Raw genomic sequence first — 19,586 nt, 5'->3', positions numbered from 1 at the left:
AATTCAGTAATGCATGTGTGTGTGTGTGTGTGTGTGTGTGTGTGTGTGTGTGTGAGCGAGAGAGAGAGAGAGAGAGAGAGAGGGGGGGGGGGGTGGGGGGGGGGGGGAAGAGCTTGTAAGTGCATACGAGTCTGAGTCTGAGTGAGTAAAGTATTGATCCCAATATGTTGATTTGTATATGCATCCACATTTTAATGGTTCTGTGAATCACCTCAAAACAACTATTTCAGCACAATTGTCTTTATAACTGAAACACTGTGTCATCACCTGTGCTGTAAACTGTGTTAACTGCTGAAATGAGATGAGATTATTTCTTTTTTATTGAAAATCATAATTTGACTAAAAAGAGTCCAGTTTTATTCCTATTGCTATGTAATGAGGTCATTAATGTTTCATGAAAGAGACTGTAGGATGCATTTCTATGAAAGACTAAATAAATAATATGGCTAATGAAAAACAATCCAACTAATAAAAGGAACATTTTTTGAAGTATCAACAAATTTGTTACAAGAATCACCTTTTTGTTTTTGTTGTTGTTGTTATTGTGGTCTTCAGTTCTAAGACTGGTTTGATGCAGCTCTACAAGCTACTCTATCCTCTGCAAGCCTCTTCACCTCTGAGCAATTATTGCAATCTACATCCTTCTGAATCTGTTTACTGTATTCATCTCTTTGTCTCCCTATATGATTTTTACCTAACACACTTCCATCCAGTACTAAACTGGTGATACCCTGATGTCTCAGAATGTGTCCTACCAACCAATCCCTTCTTCTAAACAGGCTGTACCACAAATTTCTCCTGTCCTCATTTCTATATAGTACCTCCTCATTAGTTATGTGATCAACCCACCTAATCTTCACCATTCTTCTATAGCACTACATTTCAAAAGCTTCTGTTTTCTTCTTGTCTAAACTGTTTATTGTCCATGTTTCACTTCCATACATAGCTGCACTCCACATAAATACTTTCAGAAAGGACTTCCTGACCCTTAAATCTATACTCAATGTCAATAAATTTCTCTTCTGCAGAAACACTTTTCTTGCCATTGCCAGTCTACATTTTATATCCTCTCTACTTCAACCATCATCAGTTATTTTGCTTCCCAAATAGCAAAACTCATCTAGTACTTTAAGTGTCACATTTCCTAATCTAATTCCCTCAACATCACCTGATTTAATTCGACTAAATTCCATTATCATCATTTTGCTTTTGTTGATGTTCATCTTCTAACTTCCTTTCAAGACACTGTCCATTCCATTCAACTACTCTTCCAAGTCCTTTGCTGTCTTTGACAGAATTATAATGTCATAGACGAACCTTAAAGTTTTTATTTCTTCTTCCTAATCCATTTTTTTTTCATTTACTGCTTGCTCAATTTACAATTTAATAACATCGGGGATAGGCTACAACCCTGTTTCACTCCCTTCTCCACCATTGCTTTCCTTTTGTGCCTCTCAACTTTTGTAACTGCAATCTGGTTCCTGCACAAATTTTAAACAGCCTTTCTCTCCCCGTATTTTATCCCTGCCACCCTTAAAATCTGAAAGTGAGTATTCTACCCAACATTAACAAAAGGTTTCTCTTAAGTCTACAAAAGCTATAAACCTAGGTCTGCCTTTCCATAACCTATCTTCTCTGAGATGTTGTACAATCAATACTGCCTCGAATGTTCCTACATTTCTCCGGAATCCAAACTGATCTCCCCCGAGGTTGGCTTCTACCAGTTTTTCCATTCTTCTGTTAAGGATTCATGTTAGTATTTTGCAACTGTGACTTATTAAACTAATACTTTAGTAATTTTCACACTGGTCAGCTCCTAGTTTCTTTGGAAATGGAATTATTATATTTTTCTTGAAGTCTGAGGGTATTTCGCCTGTCTCATATCACACTCACCAGATGGAAGAGTTTTGCCGTGCCTGGCTGTCCTAAGGCTGTCAGGAGCTCTAAAGGAATGTTGTCTAATCCCAAAGCCTTGTTTCGACTTAAGTCTTCCAGTGCTTTGCCAAATTCTTCATGCAGTATCACATTTCCCTTTTCATCTTCATCTACGTCCTCTTCCCATTTCCATAATATTGCCCTAAAGTACATCTCTCTTGTATAGACACGTTATAGACTACTTACAGCTTTCTGCTTTCCCCTCTTTGTATAGGACTTGTTTTCCATTTGTGCTTGTGATATTCATAAAGGTGGTTCTCTTTCCTCCAAACGTCTCTTCAATTTTCCTGCAGGCAGCATCTATCTTACTCTTAGTGATAAATGTTCTGCATTCTTACATTTGTCCTCAAGCCATTCCCACTTAGCCATTTTGCACTTTCTGTTGATTTCATTTTTTAAATGTTTGTATTCCTTTTGTCTGTTTCAGTAATTGCATTTTTATATTTTCCCCTTTCATCAATTAAATTGAATATCTCTTGTGTTACCCAAGGATTTCTACTAGCCCTTGTCTTTTTACCCAATTGATCCTCCCCTGCCTATTTCATCTCTCAATGCTACCAATTCTTGTTCTACTGCATTCCTGTCCCCTGTTCTTGTCAATCATTCCCACATGCTCTCTCTGAAACTCTCTACAACCTCTCGTTCTTTTAGTTTATTCAGGTCCCATCTCCCCAAATTCCTGCCTGTTTGCAGTTTCTTCAGTTTTAATCTACACTTCATAACCAATAAATTGTGATCAGAGTCCACATCTGCCCCTGGTAATGTCTCACAATTTAAAACCTGGTTCTGAAATCTCTGTCTTACTATTATAGAATCAATCTGTAACCTTCTGGTGTCTCCAGGTCTCCTCCACATAGACAACCTTCTTTTATGATTCTTAAACTTAAGAGTTAGCTATCATTAAATTATGCTCTGTGGAAAATTCTACTATACAGCTTCCTCTTTCATTCCTTTCCCCCAGTCCATATTCACCTACTACTTTTCCTTCTCCTCCTTTTTCCATTATGAAATTCCAGTACCCCATGACTATTAAATTTTCATCTTCATTTAAGATAACTGATGAGATAAAATAAATTATTCAATTTCTTTTATCTCATCTTACATTTCCTCAATCTCCTCTTCATTTGTGGAGTTAGTTGACACATAAACTTGTACTACTGTGGTGGGTTGGGCTTCATGTCTATCTTGGCTACAATAATGCAGTCACTATGCCGTTCATAGTAGCTTATCTGCATTTCTATTTTTTTATTCATTATAAAACCTACTCCTGCATTACCCGTATTTGATTTTGCATTTATAACCCTGTATTCACCTGACCAGAAGTCTTGTTTCTCCTGCTACCAAACTTCACTAATTCCCACTATATCTAACTTTAACTTATCCATTTCTCTTTTTAAATTTTCTAATCCACCTGCCCGATTAAGGGATTTGACATTCCACGCTCCGATCCGCATAATGCCAGTTTTCTTTCTCCTAATAATTACTTCCTCCTGAGTAGACCCCACCCAGAGATCTGAATGGGGAACTATCTTACCTCCAGAATATTTTACTCAAGAGGATGCCATTATCATTTAACCATGCAATAGAGCTGCATGCTCTTGGGAAAAATTACAGCTGTAGTTTGCCCTTGCTTTCTGCTGTTCACAGTACCATCACAGCAAAGCCATTTTTGTTAATGTTACAAGACCAGATCAGTCAATCATTCTCAGACTGTTGCCCCTGAAATTACTGAAAAGGCTGCTGCCGCTCTTCAGGAACCACATATATGTCTGGCCTCTCTACACAAACCCCTCTGTTTTGGTTGCACCTGCGGTATGGCTATCTGTATCAATGAGGCACACAAGCCTCCACACCAATGGCAAAGTCCATGATTTTTGGGGGGAAGCACCATTCATCTTAGCTGAAAAACACAGTGAGCACCTGTTCTTTGAGGAGAAGATGTAACCTGGCAGTCTTCTAAACCAATTAACTGTAGTTAATGTGAAAAAATAGGCCACTGAACCACTGTCACCATACATAAAAAATAAATTATTGGTCATATGATGATTCTCAGATGCAAACTTTGATTCTACTGAGAACTGAAGCAGAGCCCTTAATTATATCTTAATGAAGATTAAGGGAAATAACAAGGTTAGTCTGTCATGTTGAAAGATGGCTTTACGGGGAACAAATAGGTCTGTGCTGCTTACCAACATTGAAGTCAGGATGGTGAGTCAATGTCTGTAATTCTTCTGTCTGGAATGCTTTTAAAGCCAGGAGATGACTGAAAGACTGCAAATTTATGATACTGAAAGAAGTTTGACAGCTTTGATTGCGTGTAATCATCGTGCAAACTGGTCATGTTGGTTGCAGGATCTGAGACTTCGAAACACTCAAACCTGGGGTTATACAACTGTCTGCAAGCTCTGCCAAGGTTTAGCACAGCTCCTGTGTTTCCATACAGTTCAGGCCTCAGCAAGCAAGTGTATTATGAGAAGTATTGCTGGAGATTCCATTGCTAATACTGAACTCCTAGGTCATTGGTATTCTGGTAGAAAACTGAGACTAGTGAACTGAGAGAACTCAACCAAAGCCTTCAGAACATGAAGGCATGTCCTGGTCATTCTGGAACCACACCTTCTTACATAAGAGTTGGAAAAATAACTGATAATGTCAATCTTATAAACATAACTGTTCCTGTTATTTTTTATTTAGTGTCAACACACTGCAGAACTTAAGAGTTTCAAAAGTACTTCATATATGTTCTACTATGCTATCAATCATTCTGTACATCCATTTCTATGCTCATTCTTCTTTCAGTTAATTCAGAAGCTTTATCCCTAATGTAAGTCATCTATTCAGCTCTTACTTTTTGTCCTGATCTCTTCCAAAATGATATGTGTGTAGGTAGGGAGGACAGGAAGAAACCAAATTTTAAGAGAGATTAGGACTGAGACAAACCTTCAGTTTGAGAAAGAAACCAAAAAACATAATTCTAGCTTATTACATCTGCATTAACAGCTATTGGTTAAGAATTTACAACATTTAGCAGATATTTCAACTCTACCCAGTTTTAAATCAGCCAATGTGAAATGTCGGCTATCTTTATTGCATCAAAATATTCAAGGACAGAGAAATAAAATTAATGAATTAATTATCTGCATAGATGAATTAGAGTCTTCAAACCCAGCTGACATAATGTGCCTCTCTGAACATCATGTGACCACTGGTATAGAACTTTTTATGTGTTGCGGGGTTTAAGTTAGCATCTCGCTTTTGCAGAACAGAAATGGAGAAAGGAGGAGTTGCCACATTCATCAGGAACTGTCATAAATTTAAGAGCTGGACATTCATAAATTTTGCCTAGAACAGCATATGGAAACATGTGCAACAGAAGTAGAATTTCACAAAAAATCCTTCACAATGTTAAGTGTATATCAAGCACCTGCAGGTAACTTTAATCTGTTCACAAATCACCTTGAAGCTGTACTGGCCCATTTAACAACAAAAAACAAAGAAATAGTGGTTGCTAGTGATTTCAATGTAGATTTCCTTAAAGACTCTCCCAATAAGAACTTATTGGAGTTAGTAAAACTATCATTCAACTTAATTCCAACTGTAACGTTCCCCACTTGCTCACAAACAGCCATTGATAATATCTTTATAGAAAAGTCCAACGAACAAAATTATATTACAAAACCAATAATCAATGGCCTCTCAGACCATGACATGCAGTTCCTTCTGTTAAATGTTAATACTGAACAGGATATAAAATCTGTTACATCTGAGCTAAAGAGGGTGATCAATAAGCCAAAATTTGTTTATTTTAGGACACTCCTCAGAGACATTCACTGGACTGATGTTTACAGTGCTCATGGCATGAATGAAAAATATAACACTTTTGCTAATAAAGTGCTTACCTTATTTAAACACTGTTTTCGCCCAAAACTAACCAAGGTTAGAGCCAAGTCTACAAAGAAGCCATGGATTACTCAAGGAATGGGGGTATCTTGTAAAACAAAAAGAAAACTATATCTGTCAATCCGAAACAGTTCTGATGTTGATGCTATAGCACATTACAAGAAATACTGCAAAATATTAAAGACTGTAATATGGACATCAAAGCAAATATATTACAAGGAGAAGATAGTCATATCAGATAACAAAATAAAGACAATATGGGCTATAGTGAAGGAGGAGACCGGTAGAACCAGACATGAAGAGGGACAAATAGCATCAAGAGTAAATGATACATTGGTGACAGATGTATATAGTATTACAGAACTTTTTAACAAACATTTTATAACTGTTACTGAAAAGATGGGGTTGTCAGGTTCTGTAGATGCTGCTATGGAATACCTCAGACCAGACATTTCAAGTAACTTCCATAATATGAATTTGACCCTTACTACCCCAGCAGAAATCATGTCCATCATAAAATCTTTAAAATGAAAAACATCTAGTGGGGATGATGAAATATCAACAAAAGTAATTAAAGAATGTGATTCTGAGTTAAGTAACATATTAAGCTATCTGTGTAACCAGTAAAAAGAACACACTACATGCAGTTCAGAACTTGTAAGTGGTGTCCCACGAGTATGATGACAAGCAGATAGAAGAAGTGGACAGTGTTAAATTCTTGGGATTACAGCTTGATAATAAATTCAGCTGGGAGGAGCACACCACAGAACTGCTGATGCATCTTTACAAATCTCTTTTTGCAATGCGAATTGTGTCAGACATTGGGGATATAAAAATGAAAAACCTGGCACACTATGCTTACTTTCAATCCTTAATGTCATATGGGATTACTTTTTGGGGTAATTCATCAAGCCAAGTTAAAGTTTTCCGGGCACAAAAACATGCAGTAAGAGTTATATGTGGTGTGAACTCAAGAACATCCTGCAGAAGCCTGTTTAAGGAACTAGGGATACTAACTACTGCTTCCCAATACATTTATTCCTTAATGAAATTTGTCATTAAAAATATATCACTTTTTCAAACCAACAGCTCAATCCATGGAATCAATACTAGAAATAAGAATAATCTTCACAAGGATTTAAAGTCACTTACCCTTGTACAAAAAGGTGAGCATTATTCAGGAACACACATTTTCAATAACTTGCCAGCAGCCATAAAAGCTTAACAACCAATGAAATTCAGTTTAAGAGAAGCCTAAAGGATTTATTGGTGGCCAACTCATTCTACTCTATTGATGAATTTCTCAGTAGAACCAACTGTTTTGTGTGTGTGTGTGTGTGTGTGTGTGTGTGTGTAAGTACAATATAACTTCTGCACCATTTCAGTGCAGTAATGTGTTCATTGTAAATAAGTATTATAGTAGTTCTGTTACATGTTTATTACCTTATAAATAAATAAACTTTTTTCATTAAGAAAATGATGATCATTCCACTCGGGACCTGTGGAATGGTACATTAGCTTTTTTGTTTGAGTTGTAAATATTTGTCATGTATTATTGTTTTTCTGACATGTTCTACATCCTGGAGGACCTCCTCACTACATATCAATTGGAATGAAAGTAAATCTAATCTAATCTAATCTAATCTTTGTGCAAATATTGTAATGTCTTTAGTGGCTCGTGATGAGATCTCAAAAAGTACTGAAAAATAGCTTTGAAATTAGTTACACCTGTAAGTAATCATAATTATAATTGAATTACATTTTATTCTTGTATCATGCAGACATGCATAATATCATTGTAACATAATTTGTAGATAAAGAAACAATTGGTTTAGAATGTAGCCTACAACCAAATGAATACTGATGTACTTCTCTCATAATCAACAGAACTTGTATATGTCTTCCAGTTTCATTTCTGTGGAGAATCTTCTACAGAGAAAACAGTATATAATCTCTCAAATCCAGTCCTGGAAGAATTAAATAGGTATTTTTGTGACATTGCCATAGCCTTTGTTTACTTCAACCGTAGGTTTAGACTTGAGGAAAAAGAAAAGCTGCAGAGTGAAAATCTCATTCTGGAAACATCACCGAGGCTGTGGCTAAGCCATGTCTCTGCAATATCCTTTCTTTCAGGAATGCTAGTTCTGCAAGGTTCACAGGAGAGCTTCTGTAAAGTTTGGAAGGTAGGAGACGAGATACTGGCAGAAGTAAAGCTGTGAGGATGGGGCGTGAGTCGTGCTTGGGTAGCTCAGATGGTAGAGCACTTGCCCGCGAAAGGCAAAGGTCCTGAGTTCGAGTCTCGGTCCGGCACACATTTTTAATCTGCCAGGAAGTTTCATATCAGCGCACACTCTGCTGCAGTGTGAAAATCTTATTCTGAAAAGCTTATGAGATTAATTGTGTCCCTCTTTCACAGCAGGAGTGATGACATGGGTCCTTTTCCTGACCTTTTAAAATATAGCAATTGCTGTGTTAAGGGAATTCTTTGTTTAGGATTTCACAGTCATAGAAATTTAATTTTAGTGCATTTATAGTTTTAGCTCTTTTATTATATCTGCTCCTATAAGACAACAATGTTATAGTAATGATATATGTCACAACAAATCCTTCCACAAATGTAAGTTACATTTCACAAAAGTATCAGTGTGTATGCGCAATTATTTGTTCTATGTAACTTCTGTGTACACAAAACTATTACTTGAATATAATCCAACTGACAAGTAATTAGAATTTATGTCAAACATCTAGTAGCTGTGAAGTAATATAACCTTTATTTCTGTGGGAGTAAACAATTGCATCTATCATATAATCCATGATAATCAACACTTAAGATCAAATAAACTGCACTTACTAATTATGTCAAAGTAATCTTTTGTAAAAAAAAGTTGTAAATAAAGTTATCAACATGAAAAATTTTCGTTTTCTTTCATTAGTAATTCCCTGCTAAAATATTAATTACAAATATAAGTTAGGGAAATACTAATTTCACACTGTTGCTGGGTGAGGGGAGATTGGCGACAAGGGGAGAAAAAAATCCAATTTGTTAATGAATTGTGGAAAAATGTGTTAGAGTTCTGGGGAATACATTACCCAAAGAACACGTGCGTGACGTGGAGTTGTGGAGCAGTCATCTAAAAGGCACAGCATCACAACCTGGCACTGTCATCAGATAAAGAAGACTAGACTAATTGAAGTATGTAGTAGGACTGTATCCATTTTGGACTGACAGGTTTATGACTGTATTAAGCTATGCAGTTAAAATTCATATTTTAAAAGACAATAGGTTTAATTCTATGACATTCAAAACCTGTCATATTGTTGCAAAAACACTTTGTATTTGTTCTCAGCAGTTTCTCCTTTCCTTTACACAACAAAATGAGATGGAAGGAAGAATATGTTATATTTTATTTTCAATCAGTTTGCAGAGTGTGCATTTTTCTATTTAATTGCTGTATGAAAATGAGACAATTATTTATTCCGTGTTTTGTCTTTAGCCAGGAGATGCAAACATTATTAACAGATGTAAAATACATATTCTAGGACCCAAGTTATGTTTCTTACACAGGTAAATTAATATTCATAGGGACCCCTTATAGTGGTGGTGTATCCCAGACAAACTATAGAAGCTTGAACTTTAGAGCTTGGGTTAGAATCTTTCCAATTTATTAGAAATGAGAGCCACCACACTGGCAACTCGGCCAGGATCTAATCTGAAGTAAAGTGAAATTTTCTGAGTTAGGAGGAGTGATTTTTAGCTGGAGAAGAGTCTGGATTTTGAGATGGTGGTCAGAATACAACCTGCACCACAGATGTGGGACTGTAGCTCATGTTTCTGGGCTCTGAGATGGTGCTCCGAATACAACCTGCACCAGAGATGTGGGACTGCTGCTCACTTCTCACTGCCTCTCTGTGCCACTTGGTGATTCTGGTGAACTAAAACAAAGCTGCCTTCCCAAACAGGGGTCTGGTGATTGACTACAAATCTACATCTGCATCTACATACACACTCCGCAAGCCACCGCATGGTGTGTGGTGAAAGTACCCTGGACCGTACTAGTTATTTCCTTTCCTGTTTCACTTGCAAATAGGGTGAAGGAAAAGAAGGCTGTCTATATGCCTCCACATGTTTCCCATAAAGAACATTGCCTTCCCTTCAGTGATTCTCATTTGAGTTTGCAAAGCATTTGCATCTCCATAACACTCATGTGTTGATCGAACCTAAATGTAACAAGTCTAGCAGCAAATCTCTGAATTGCTTCAGTGTGTTCCTTAAATCCGACCTAGTGCAGATCCTGAATGCTCAAGCAGTTCTCAAGAATGGGTCATACTAGTGTCCTATAAGTGGTCTTCTTTACAGATGAACCACATTTTCCTAAAAATCTTTCAATAAACTGAAGCTGACCATTCACCTTCCCTCCTACAATCATTACATTCTCGTTACAGTTCATATCAATTTGCAACGCTACACCTAGATATTTAATCTATGTGCCTCTGTCAAGCACCACACTACTAAAGCTGTATTCAAGCTTCATGGGATTGTTTTTCCTACTCATCTGCATTAACTTTCATTTTTCTGCATTTAGAGCTACATGCTACTCATCACAACTAAAATTTTGTCTAAGTCATCTTGTGTCCTCTTACAGTCACACAGTGATGACACTTTCCTGTACACCAATGCATCATCAGCAAGCAGCCAAGGATTGCTGTTCACCCTGTCTGCCAGAGCATTTTTGTGTGTAGAAAATAACAGCAGTCCTATTCCACTTCTCTGGGGCACTCCTGACAACACTCTTGTCTCTGATGAATGCACACCACTGAGAAAAATGTACTGGCTTTGTTACTTAAGAAGTGTTTGAGCCACTCATTTATGTGGGAAGCTTTTCTGTATGCTCATACCTTTGTTAGCAGTCTGCAGTGTGGCACCGTGTTAAATGCTTTTTGGAAATCTAGGAATATGGAATCTGCCAGGTACTTTGAGGAAGGTACGGGTGGTACAACCTTTACTTGTTCAAAGCTGACTGTGAACTAGTTGGCTGATTCACACTGGCACAGAAAAACTAGAGTTTTCATGACACACGAACACTTGCCACAATCTGGTGGGCCTTTACTGATCAGGAAGGAGCACTATATTGCCTCTACTACTTATCAAGGTGTGTCTCTGACAACTTATTGCATACAGTGATACAGCAGACTGTGGACTATGCTTTCAGTCATACACAAGCTTATCTGATGCCTTGGCAATTTTGCAACTAGAGCACATAGCTTGAGGATCTGAATCTAGAGGGTCTCTGGTGGTAGTGTTCATGTTCCTGATCACAGTGCTATGGCTGCAGAGCCTAATAAGTTCTGATACATTGATTTAAAAATAGCCAGTACGTGGCACAGAAAAAGTAGAAGGGTCAGAAGTAAAGATGTCTGATTATTCAGTATTATCAGAATGAAAGTGACAGTGATTAATTGGAAGAAGACAAAACATCAACAGAAAATAAACAGATTGAATCTAGTAGGAGTGATGGTAGTGATTTGGGAGATGAAAAAGTTCCAAGTTAAGTCCAGAATGTGTTCAACGTGATGAGGTCTAGCTCTAATATACTGGATCAATTAGAGGTAAGTTATTTGCTCAATCAGAGTCTAAAAGCAAAGAAATAAGATTTAATCATAGAGAGCTAAAGTCTGAAACTAATCAATTTTGAAGTAATCTTGAAAAAACTAGCGAGGAAGTAATATCTTCGTGACAAGGAAACTTTATTACTTTTTAGGGTGAAGTTGCTGCAAATTTAGCAGTAGCACATAATAAAATGGATAGTTTACACATTAAACCTAAAACCTTAGTGTCTGAAATAGTAATGCAACAAGATTAAGCTATTTGTTCAATTAGGGGAGAATTTCTGAGTTAAAAGGCTCTTGTGAGACTACAGTCAAAAATCAAAGTATACCTGAGAACATATCTAATAGTTTAAGTCAAGTAAAATCTCATGTGACTGAACAAGTTGAAACAGTGGGAAAATTGTGAGTTAGAAACAGAAATTCTCTTTAGAGAATCATCTATGTACAATCAAAGACATGAAATCTGTACTAAATGAAAGAATAAACATTGTGGAGAGTAATATAGCTATTTTAGGTAATGTTATGTCCCAACCCAAGCACCAACTACACAATTAAATGAAGTAAAAGATCAAGGGTTGAATGGAACTACTGTGGTTAAAGAAGTTTTGACAGAACTAGATGAATTAAAGTTACATAATTTTACTCATATGATCCAGTCTGTGATTTACATCTAGTTATATTTATAAAATCGTTTCAGGGTGTATTCCCTAAATGATGGACATAAGAAAGGAAAATCAGAGTTGTCGGTTATATAAAAAGCGATGCTGCTTAGTGTGGATTCATATCCCAATGGGGAATCATGTCCCAAGATGAACATCACTTAGCCTTTGAAAACCGATTCTGGTCAGAAGGAGCTCAGAGTAAATTAAGTTTAGAAATTCTGACTCTAATAAATATACTACAATGAATGATAAGTCTTGGACCTTATTTTGAAAAATATTTGAATCTGAAAGAATACCTGGATGATTCATTAAGCTATGAATATGTTGTATGTAAGTGTATGTTGGTTGCCTTTCTCAATGCGAGAAAAGGGAATAGGCCAAGAATTTGTCATGTACAACGTTTGCTGAACTACATAGATCAAATAAATGGAATAAACACTGTAGATTAAATGATGAAGGAGAAGCTTAAGGTGTATCTATTGCCTGGACCTGGGCAGAGTCTGTAATTCCTCATATGGAGGACATCAAGAAAAATTTCGCATCTACTGTTCTTCAAAGCAACCAGTGATGTGATTAGAAAAGACATTTTTTATTCGATTGAGAGCTATTTATTAATATTTTATGTACTATTTTATTAAGCAAAGTGTACACCCCCAGACAATCATATCCACATTAGCACACCACTTCCAGGATACAGGGAGACCTGTCTGGCAGTTTAACAATGAGGGCCACTGTGCCGAGCAGCCCATATGTAGGTTTAGGCAGTTTCCCAAAATCTGAATGGGTGGATACTGGGCTGGCACCCATGTCTCACCTCAGTCATATGATTAATAAAAAGTGTTGGTGGCAGAAAGGGGATCTGACCACCCTCTACCACTAATATTGCCAAACTGAGATTAACATGCGAATCCTTTGAAGGTAAAAGATAAGGTCAAGAAAAAGAAGATTAAGTAATGTGAACTAGCTCTTGATTGTTCATTTATTCACTTTATAAAAAGAATAATTTTAAAATTGTTTATTATATTTTAAGTAATGTTAGTAAAGTTCAGTTAGTTTGACTGCAGTTGCCACTAAGTCTATTCCAGTATTACTGCTGTGAGACATTGCAGTGTGCTTTCATAACATTGTGCATGCCCAAGCTGATAATTAACAAATTATATTACTAAGAATAATGATTTGGAAATATAATCAGTTGGAAAACCTGTGAAATGACGCAGGATTTTATTACAATAAGAATGGTAAAACCAGCATGATGACTGGAATATGTAGAGTGGAGATAACTGAAGTTTTAAATAAAAGAGCCAATCAGAATTCAGCCATAGGTACCTGGAGTGTGCATAGGTCATATGGTTGCATCGGAGGCAGATGCAGCTGGTGGTCCCCAATATAACTAGTCATCAAGACAAGCACAGGCAGCAAGGCCTGGAAAAGGTAAGAGCAGATGCATGGATACAGAGAAGTGACCAAACATAATGCTAAGAAGCAAGTCTCAGGGGTAGATATCCCTTCAATCTGGTCCTTGTGGAAGAGTCCATTAGCTGCCCCAGCCACAAGGAAAAATAATCCACCATACATTTTATTGTGGTGGATGGGACAGAAGTCATCACAGTTATAGAAACACTGTTTAGAGTTTGACTCCATGTATACAAATAAGAGAAAAGAACGTAACTGCAGGAAGAGGTAATATTTGGCATGCAAACTATGGAGTCTGACACCACTGCCACAAAATATTTGAGCAGTGGGGAGACACACCATTGTTGGAAGAGATGCAGCTCAGAGTTTGAATAAGACAGTCACATGGTAACTGAAACACTGTCTTAGTGCCATAATATGCTTTGTTTGAGCACATACTATGCTAGTAATGTCATCTACATAATATCATACATGCAGTCAATGTGAATAATGTGTCTGAAGTATATTTCTGCTGGTGCAAACTTCTGAGGCTTAGACATGAATAGCTCATGTACAAAACTTAAGACATGTGAAACACAGCACTCCTGTGTGTGAAGGTAGGTGAGCACAGTATACCGGTGAGCTGTTCTCAACTCAAGTTGTTGTATTGTTGTTGACCATGACACTTTGGTCACAACTTGCAATATGTGACATGTGTTGACTTGGGGTATGTAAAATAGTTGTTTATAGCCTTCCTACCTATCCCGGCGAGATGTGAAAAGTCCTGTGCGGCAAAGAGCTTTAATGGTATCTTACAATCACAGATTTCCTGGGTTGTGGTATTTACTAAACATAAACTCATAAATGAGTGAAGTTTCTTGTGAGAGCTTTGTACCAATGGTAATGGCACATACGCATTTGAGCAAGCTCTGTGAATATCGATAGGAGCCATCTTTGAATTTGTGTTGACTAAATGTACAACCACTTAATTTGAGGACACTGGGTCTCCACAATATAGTTCAGTTCTACCAGAACTAGTTTCTGTTTATAGGTACTTGTATTCAAAATCTCCAAATACGGTTATGTTGAAAGATTCATTGGGGTGCATTCACAAATTTGAGCGTATTGTACTGTTAACTAGAGGCAAGGTCCGGTGAGTTTCACAGGTTGGAGCAATGTGGCTGGCCATCAAGGATGCAGTACTGGTTAGGTGGCAGCAATGGAGTTTGGGCGATTTCAAATAGACAAGGATGTCATCAAGGTATGTGAAACACCACGATAAGCTTCATAAGATGTATTCAAGCAATCAATTTTACTATAACTGAGCCTGCCAAGGTGTGACTAAATTCCTGCAGGTGCGGTACGGGATATCGGTCCGGCACCATTTGTGCATTTAAGGCACGATAGTCTCCAAATGGGCACCACAAATTATCTTTCTTTGGCACTAAGAACAGGGCAGACAACCATGGGCTGCATGATGGTCAAACAATGGCCTGTTGCAACATGGCTTCGAAGTCAGGCTTTGCTACAGTGAGTCACTCGGACGCAAGTCAACGTGGAAGGCACGAAATGGATAACCCACATGTAATCATGATGTGGTGGACTGTTGAATGCTTGATATCCCTCAATGCATCAAGTAGGCAAGTGAGCTCTGGAAACTTGCCCAGTATGTCTGTATACAGTCTGGGGAAATTCACTGGTTTAGCACTTAAGAAGGCAGCCCGCTAACGCTGTCCTGCTATTTTCTAATTTGTTGTTGAATCGATCAGCAGGGTGTCCATAATGTTGGCTAACGACTTGTAGTGGCCAACGAAATCCGCGCCCAGGATTGGTTTGTTGGCATCAGTCACAGTAAATGTCCACCTGAATGTGTGGCGCAGTCCAAGGTCCAAATTTCAGTGATGAGTGCTGTATGTTTTTATTACTGAATTGTTTGCCGCCATGAGAGACAGCACCTCGACCTTCTAGCAGTCTCTCAGTGTCGATTGGGGGAAAATAGACAGATTGGGATCTGTGTTGACAAAGTACTTCACGCTGCCAGCCCATTCATTTATGAAGAGACGTTTGGATATTGCACTGCAGCTGGTTGCAGCTGGCATTTTGGTGCAAGCAGGAAAGCTAACAATTTGTTGATTCATTACCTAAAGGGGAATGATGCTGGTAAAACTCACTCAACTGCTGCTCTAAATGTCGTCAGCATACCACAAGAGCACATGGTACTGCACTGCTAGTTACATAAGTCAGAACGGCGGTATCAGGATCTGCTGCCACTACAGCACCTGCTGCCCTCTGTCTGTGAATGCACCAACCAGTCAATCTGCTAGCTGATTGCTGCCACCTGTGCAGCCAAGTCCTAAACAAGGTGCTGCATATCGGTGTCAGTGCTGGTGGCTGCGAGATACATGTTTCCATATTTGCTTGCTTGGCTACAGCATTGTAGGCTACCACGGCAGTGGTATTGGGCGCCACTGCCTGCGCTTCATGCACCTGATCAGTCAAATCCGCAATGGTGTCCAGGTGCAATGACCACTTGCACTTATACTGGGAGGCTGCACATCCAGATAGCATGCAACAGTGAGTCTGGCAACATGTCAGGTTGTGCGAGGCTCCGCAGATGGTGCAGGAACTGAGATGGCCTCAAGTCACCACACTCCTCTTGGCACACCAACCGATGCACCCGTTGTTCCTGTGACGGTGAAATTCATCAGATTAATTCTTCTTTTAATAGCCTATATGAAGACCATGTTGACAGGGCAGTGATTATGTCCTGCACTTTGTCCCTGTAGTCTTGATTTAGCTGGCTCATGATGCGTCCAAATTTGGTGAGGTCGCAGGTCATATTGCAACTCACGAAGAGCACCTACACTTGGCTGAAACACATGAATGGGTCACAGTGCCAAAAGAGTGGCAGCCTAACCAACGTCTGTCCTGTGCCTGCCATTGCCCTTGTAACATTGGGAGCTGTCAGTGTGACTGTGCCTTGTGCACAGAAGCTTTCGTCAGCTGGTTCCAGATGGGCAGAGACCGTGCAGAGAGTGCCTGCTGCTTGGTCTCCAGTCTCTGGTTGCATGCTTGCAGCTCATCTATTGTCTTTTGTCTACTGTGTATTGTCTTTTTCAGTTCTTCCAAAGTTATCATCTTGCTTCAGCGCCTAGTTCAGGATGGTTTGTCCATAACCTCACTCTTCAAACGCAAGGACATAAGTGTTAAATCACTCATGGTTCCATGTCACTCACACCAATGAAAGTTCATCACCACATATTTAGCCTAGTGATCACTTCAAGGTCACCAGTGAAGCAAGAACATGTGGGTATCCCTGCTTACATGTCAGTCGTTCAGTGAACCAACTTACCTGTCACACCAATGCACTTTGTTCAGGATGTAGGCTGTGTTGATAGTGTGGTAACTGGCATTGATAAGTACACTCGCCAAAAATGTATTTAACTGGCAAATGAGTAAATTAACAAGTGACAAAAATGAAATCAGATCACAATGTCCATTAACTGGGGATTGCAATAGTTATGTTTGCATAGCAGTTCCACTCGAACACCGATCCCGGAGTGTGTACTTTCCTTGGCGATGAGCATGTTGCCCGACTGCACAAGTGCGGGAGAACATTGACATGTGCCCAGAACAAAACAAATCTTTTTCCTGAGATCATGGGATGCCGTGTACTTCGCAGACATGATGAAGTGAGGATGGAAATGAATGGAGAATGCCAAACAAACTTCTGTACCTGTCTGTGTGGAGCTCGCATTAAGTTCAACCCAAGTTGTCTGTGGATTGAAGTTATGTACTGTACTTTACAGCAGCTCATTTTGCACTGCTATTGCTTTTTTCGCTGACCCACACCCATGCAGCACCAAAAATTTCCAGAATTTTGCCTATTGGCAGGTATGCACGCCAACAGATATCTGATGCAGCTATCTTGGGCCAGCCGTAAGAGGCTCTCCTTCATTCATGCGTTTTTGCAGTATGGCTGCCCCAAGCTAATGGCACATACATCCTTTTTCCAAATTATCTAATAAGCTGTAGACAGTCACCTACTAAAAGCTCTATTAACATTGCATGGCCAAGCATGTAAGATGATTTTCTCATATCAACATTGTAAACTAAGTTCTATTCTGTATTCCTCTTTTTTTTTTTTTTACCTTACAGTTTTTTTTTTGTTTTTTTTTTTATGAGGATGACTGTAATAATTGAAACCAGTAGAGAATAAACATAAAAAAAATTATTCATCTGATAGCACAAATATGCTTTTTTTCAGAATGTATGTGTCCCTCTAGAGACCATTCATTCATCACAATGTAATTCATTTGCAGACCAACTTCAGAGAAGACTAACAAGAGTTCACTAACCAATAGCCAAAGTTCTTCTATATTATTTGCAAACAGAACAACATCATAAGCAACATCAAGTTATTTAATTTCTTTCCCAGAACTTGGATTACCTGCGTCTCCCATATAAATTTAGACATTGATTTTCTAGAACTGCTGAAAATACTTTTGGAGATATTGAGCCGCCTTGTTTTACACCTCTTTGAATAGGAAATTCATTGGCTTCTTCACCAACTCTCACAAATGCAGTGAAGGTTTTGTATGTCTTATATAACACATTAATATAGCCATGTTCTGTTCTTTGTATTGTTTGAGCCACAAACAGAACTGGGTGACTGGTCGAATCAAATGCCTTTTCAACATCTGTAAAGGCAAGGGAAAGCCGTAAATGGTATTCATCTGTTCTACTAACTGTTTCGCGTACAGATAGAATATGGTTCATTGTATTAAATCCTTCGCTGACCCCAGTTGCACAGAGGGCTGAGCCAGGTCAAATGTAGTGCTCAACCTGATATGCAAAATTCTAGTAAAAACTTGGTACAGTAGGAGTATAAGGCTGACAGCGCAACAGTTCTTTAGATATTTAGCACTGCCTTTCTTTGTATTATGATTATTTTGGCTTTATTCCAATCTCTTGGTAAAGTCCAAATGTGAAAAGACTTTGAAAATAATACAGCCAAATGCTTTGCCATAACATAATGACCAAGAGCTCAGTGATTTGATGACCTTTTGTGCCTTTCTAGAGGGTGGGATCTAATATGATGTACACACATCAAAAAAAGTTTTGCATCACCCCAGTTCCCAGAAGTCCTGAAGATAGATATTGTAGTACAGACACAGTCCCATTGACTGTTCAGAGATGTCACTAAACCCCCCCAAAGATATAAACAACCATGCATGTGCAGTGCATATTAGACAGAGGGGGTCCGACATCTGATAAGTTCCAGTCACTCCGCCATGAAGGAGGTACATGGCTTGTGTTGTCTGTAGTTCAACCATTCCTAGACAATACTGTGGTTTGATCATGTCCACATTGTTACTTTGTGACAGGAAAGACTCTCCACAAGGGAAGTGTCCAGGTGTCTCGGAGTGAACCAAAGGGATGTTGTTCGGACATGGAGGACATACAGAGAGACAAGAACTGTCGATGACATGCCTCACTCAGGATGCCCATGGGGTACTACTGACGTGGATGACCACTACCTATGGATTATGGCTTTTCATGCAGCCACAGGACATCGTGTTATGACTCAAACTGTGCTCAATATGCTGCATGATGCGCACCTTCACTCCCGACATCTGTGACAAGGCCCATCTTTGCAACCATGACACCGTGCATTGTGGTACAGATGGGCCCAACAACATGCTGAATGGACCATGCAGGATTGGCATCACATTCTCTTCACCAATGAGTGTCACAATTGCCTTCATCCAGACAATCATCGGATACGTGTTTGGAGGCAACCTGGTCAGGCTGAACACCTTAGACACACGGTACAGCGAGTGCAGCAAGGTGGAGGTTCCCTGCTGGTTTGGGGTGGCATTATGTGGGGCCAGCGTACATTGCTGGTGGTCATGAAAGGCACAAAAACAGCTGTACAATACGTGAATGCCATCCTCCGACCGATAGTGCATCCATAGCAGCAGCATATTGGCGAGGCATTCGTATTCATGGACAACAAATTTGTGCCCTCATCATGCACATCTTGTGAATGACTTTCTTCAGGATAGCAACATTGCTCAATTAGAGTGG

The 19,586-nt window shown here is 38.8% G+C and overlaps 1 protein-coding gene across 1 annotated transcript in view; it reads right to left on the bottom strand.

Annotated features, from left to right (window-relative positions):
• LOC126252391 (dynein axonemal assembly factor 11) overlaps nt 1-19,586 on the bottom strand; it is a 226,572-nt gene that overhangs the window by 143,072 nt on the left and 63,914 nt on the right. The window lies entirely within an intron of this gene.

The sequence above is a fragment of the Schistocerca nitens genome, chromosome 4, assembly GCF_023898315.1.
Source record: "Schistocerca nitens isolate TAMUIC-IGC-003100 chromosome 4, iqSchNite1.1, whole genome shotgun sequence".
Taxonomy (NCBI): Eukaryota; Metazoa; Arthropoda; class Insecta; order Orthoptera; family Acrididae; genus Schistocerca; species Schistocerca nitens.
Note: the sequence above shows the minus strand (reverse complement) of the source record. Positions and strands in the feature narration are given on the sequence as shown.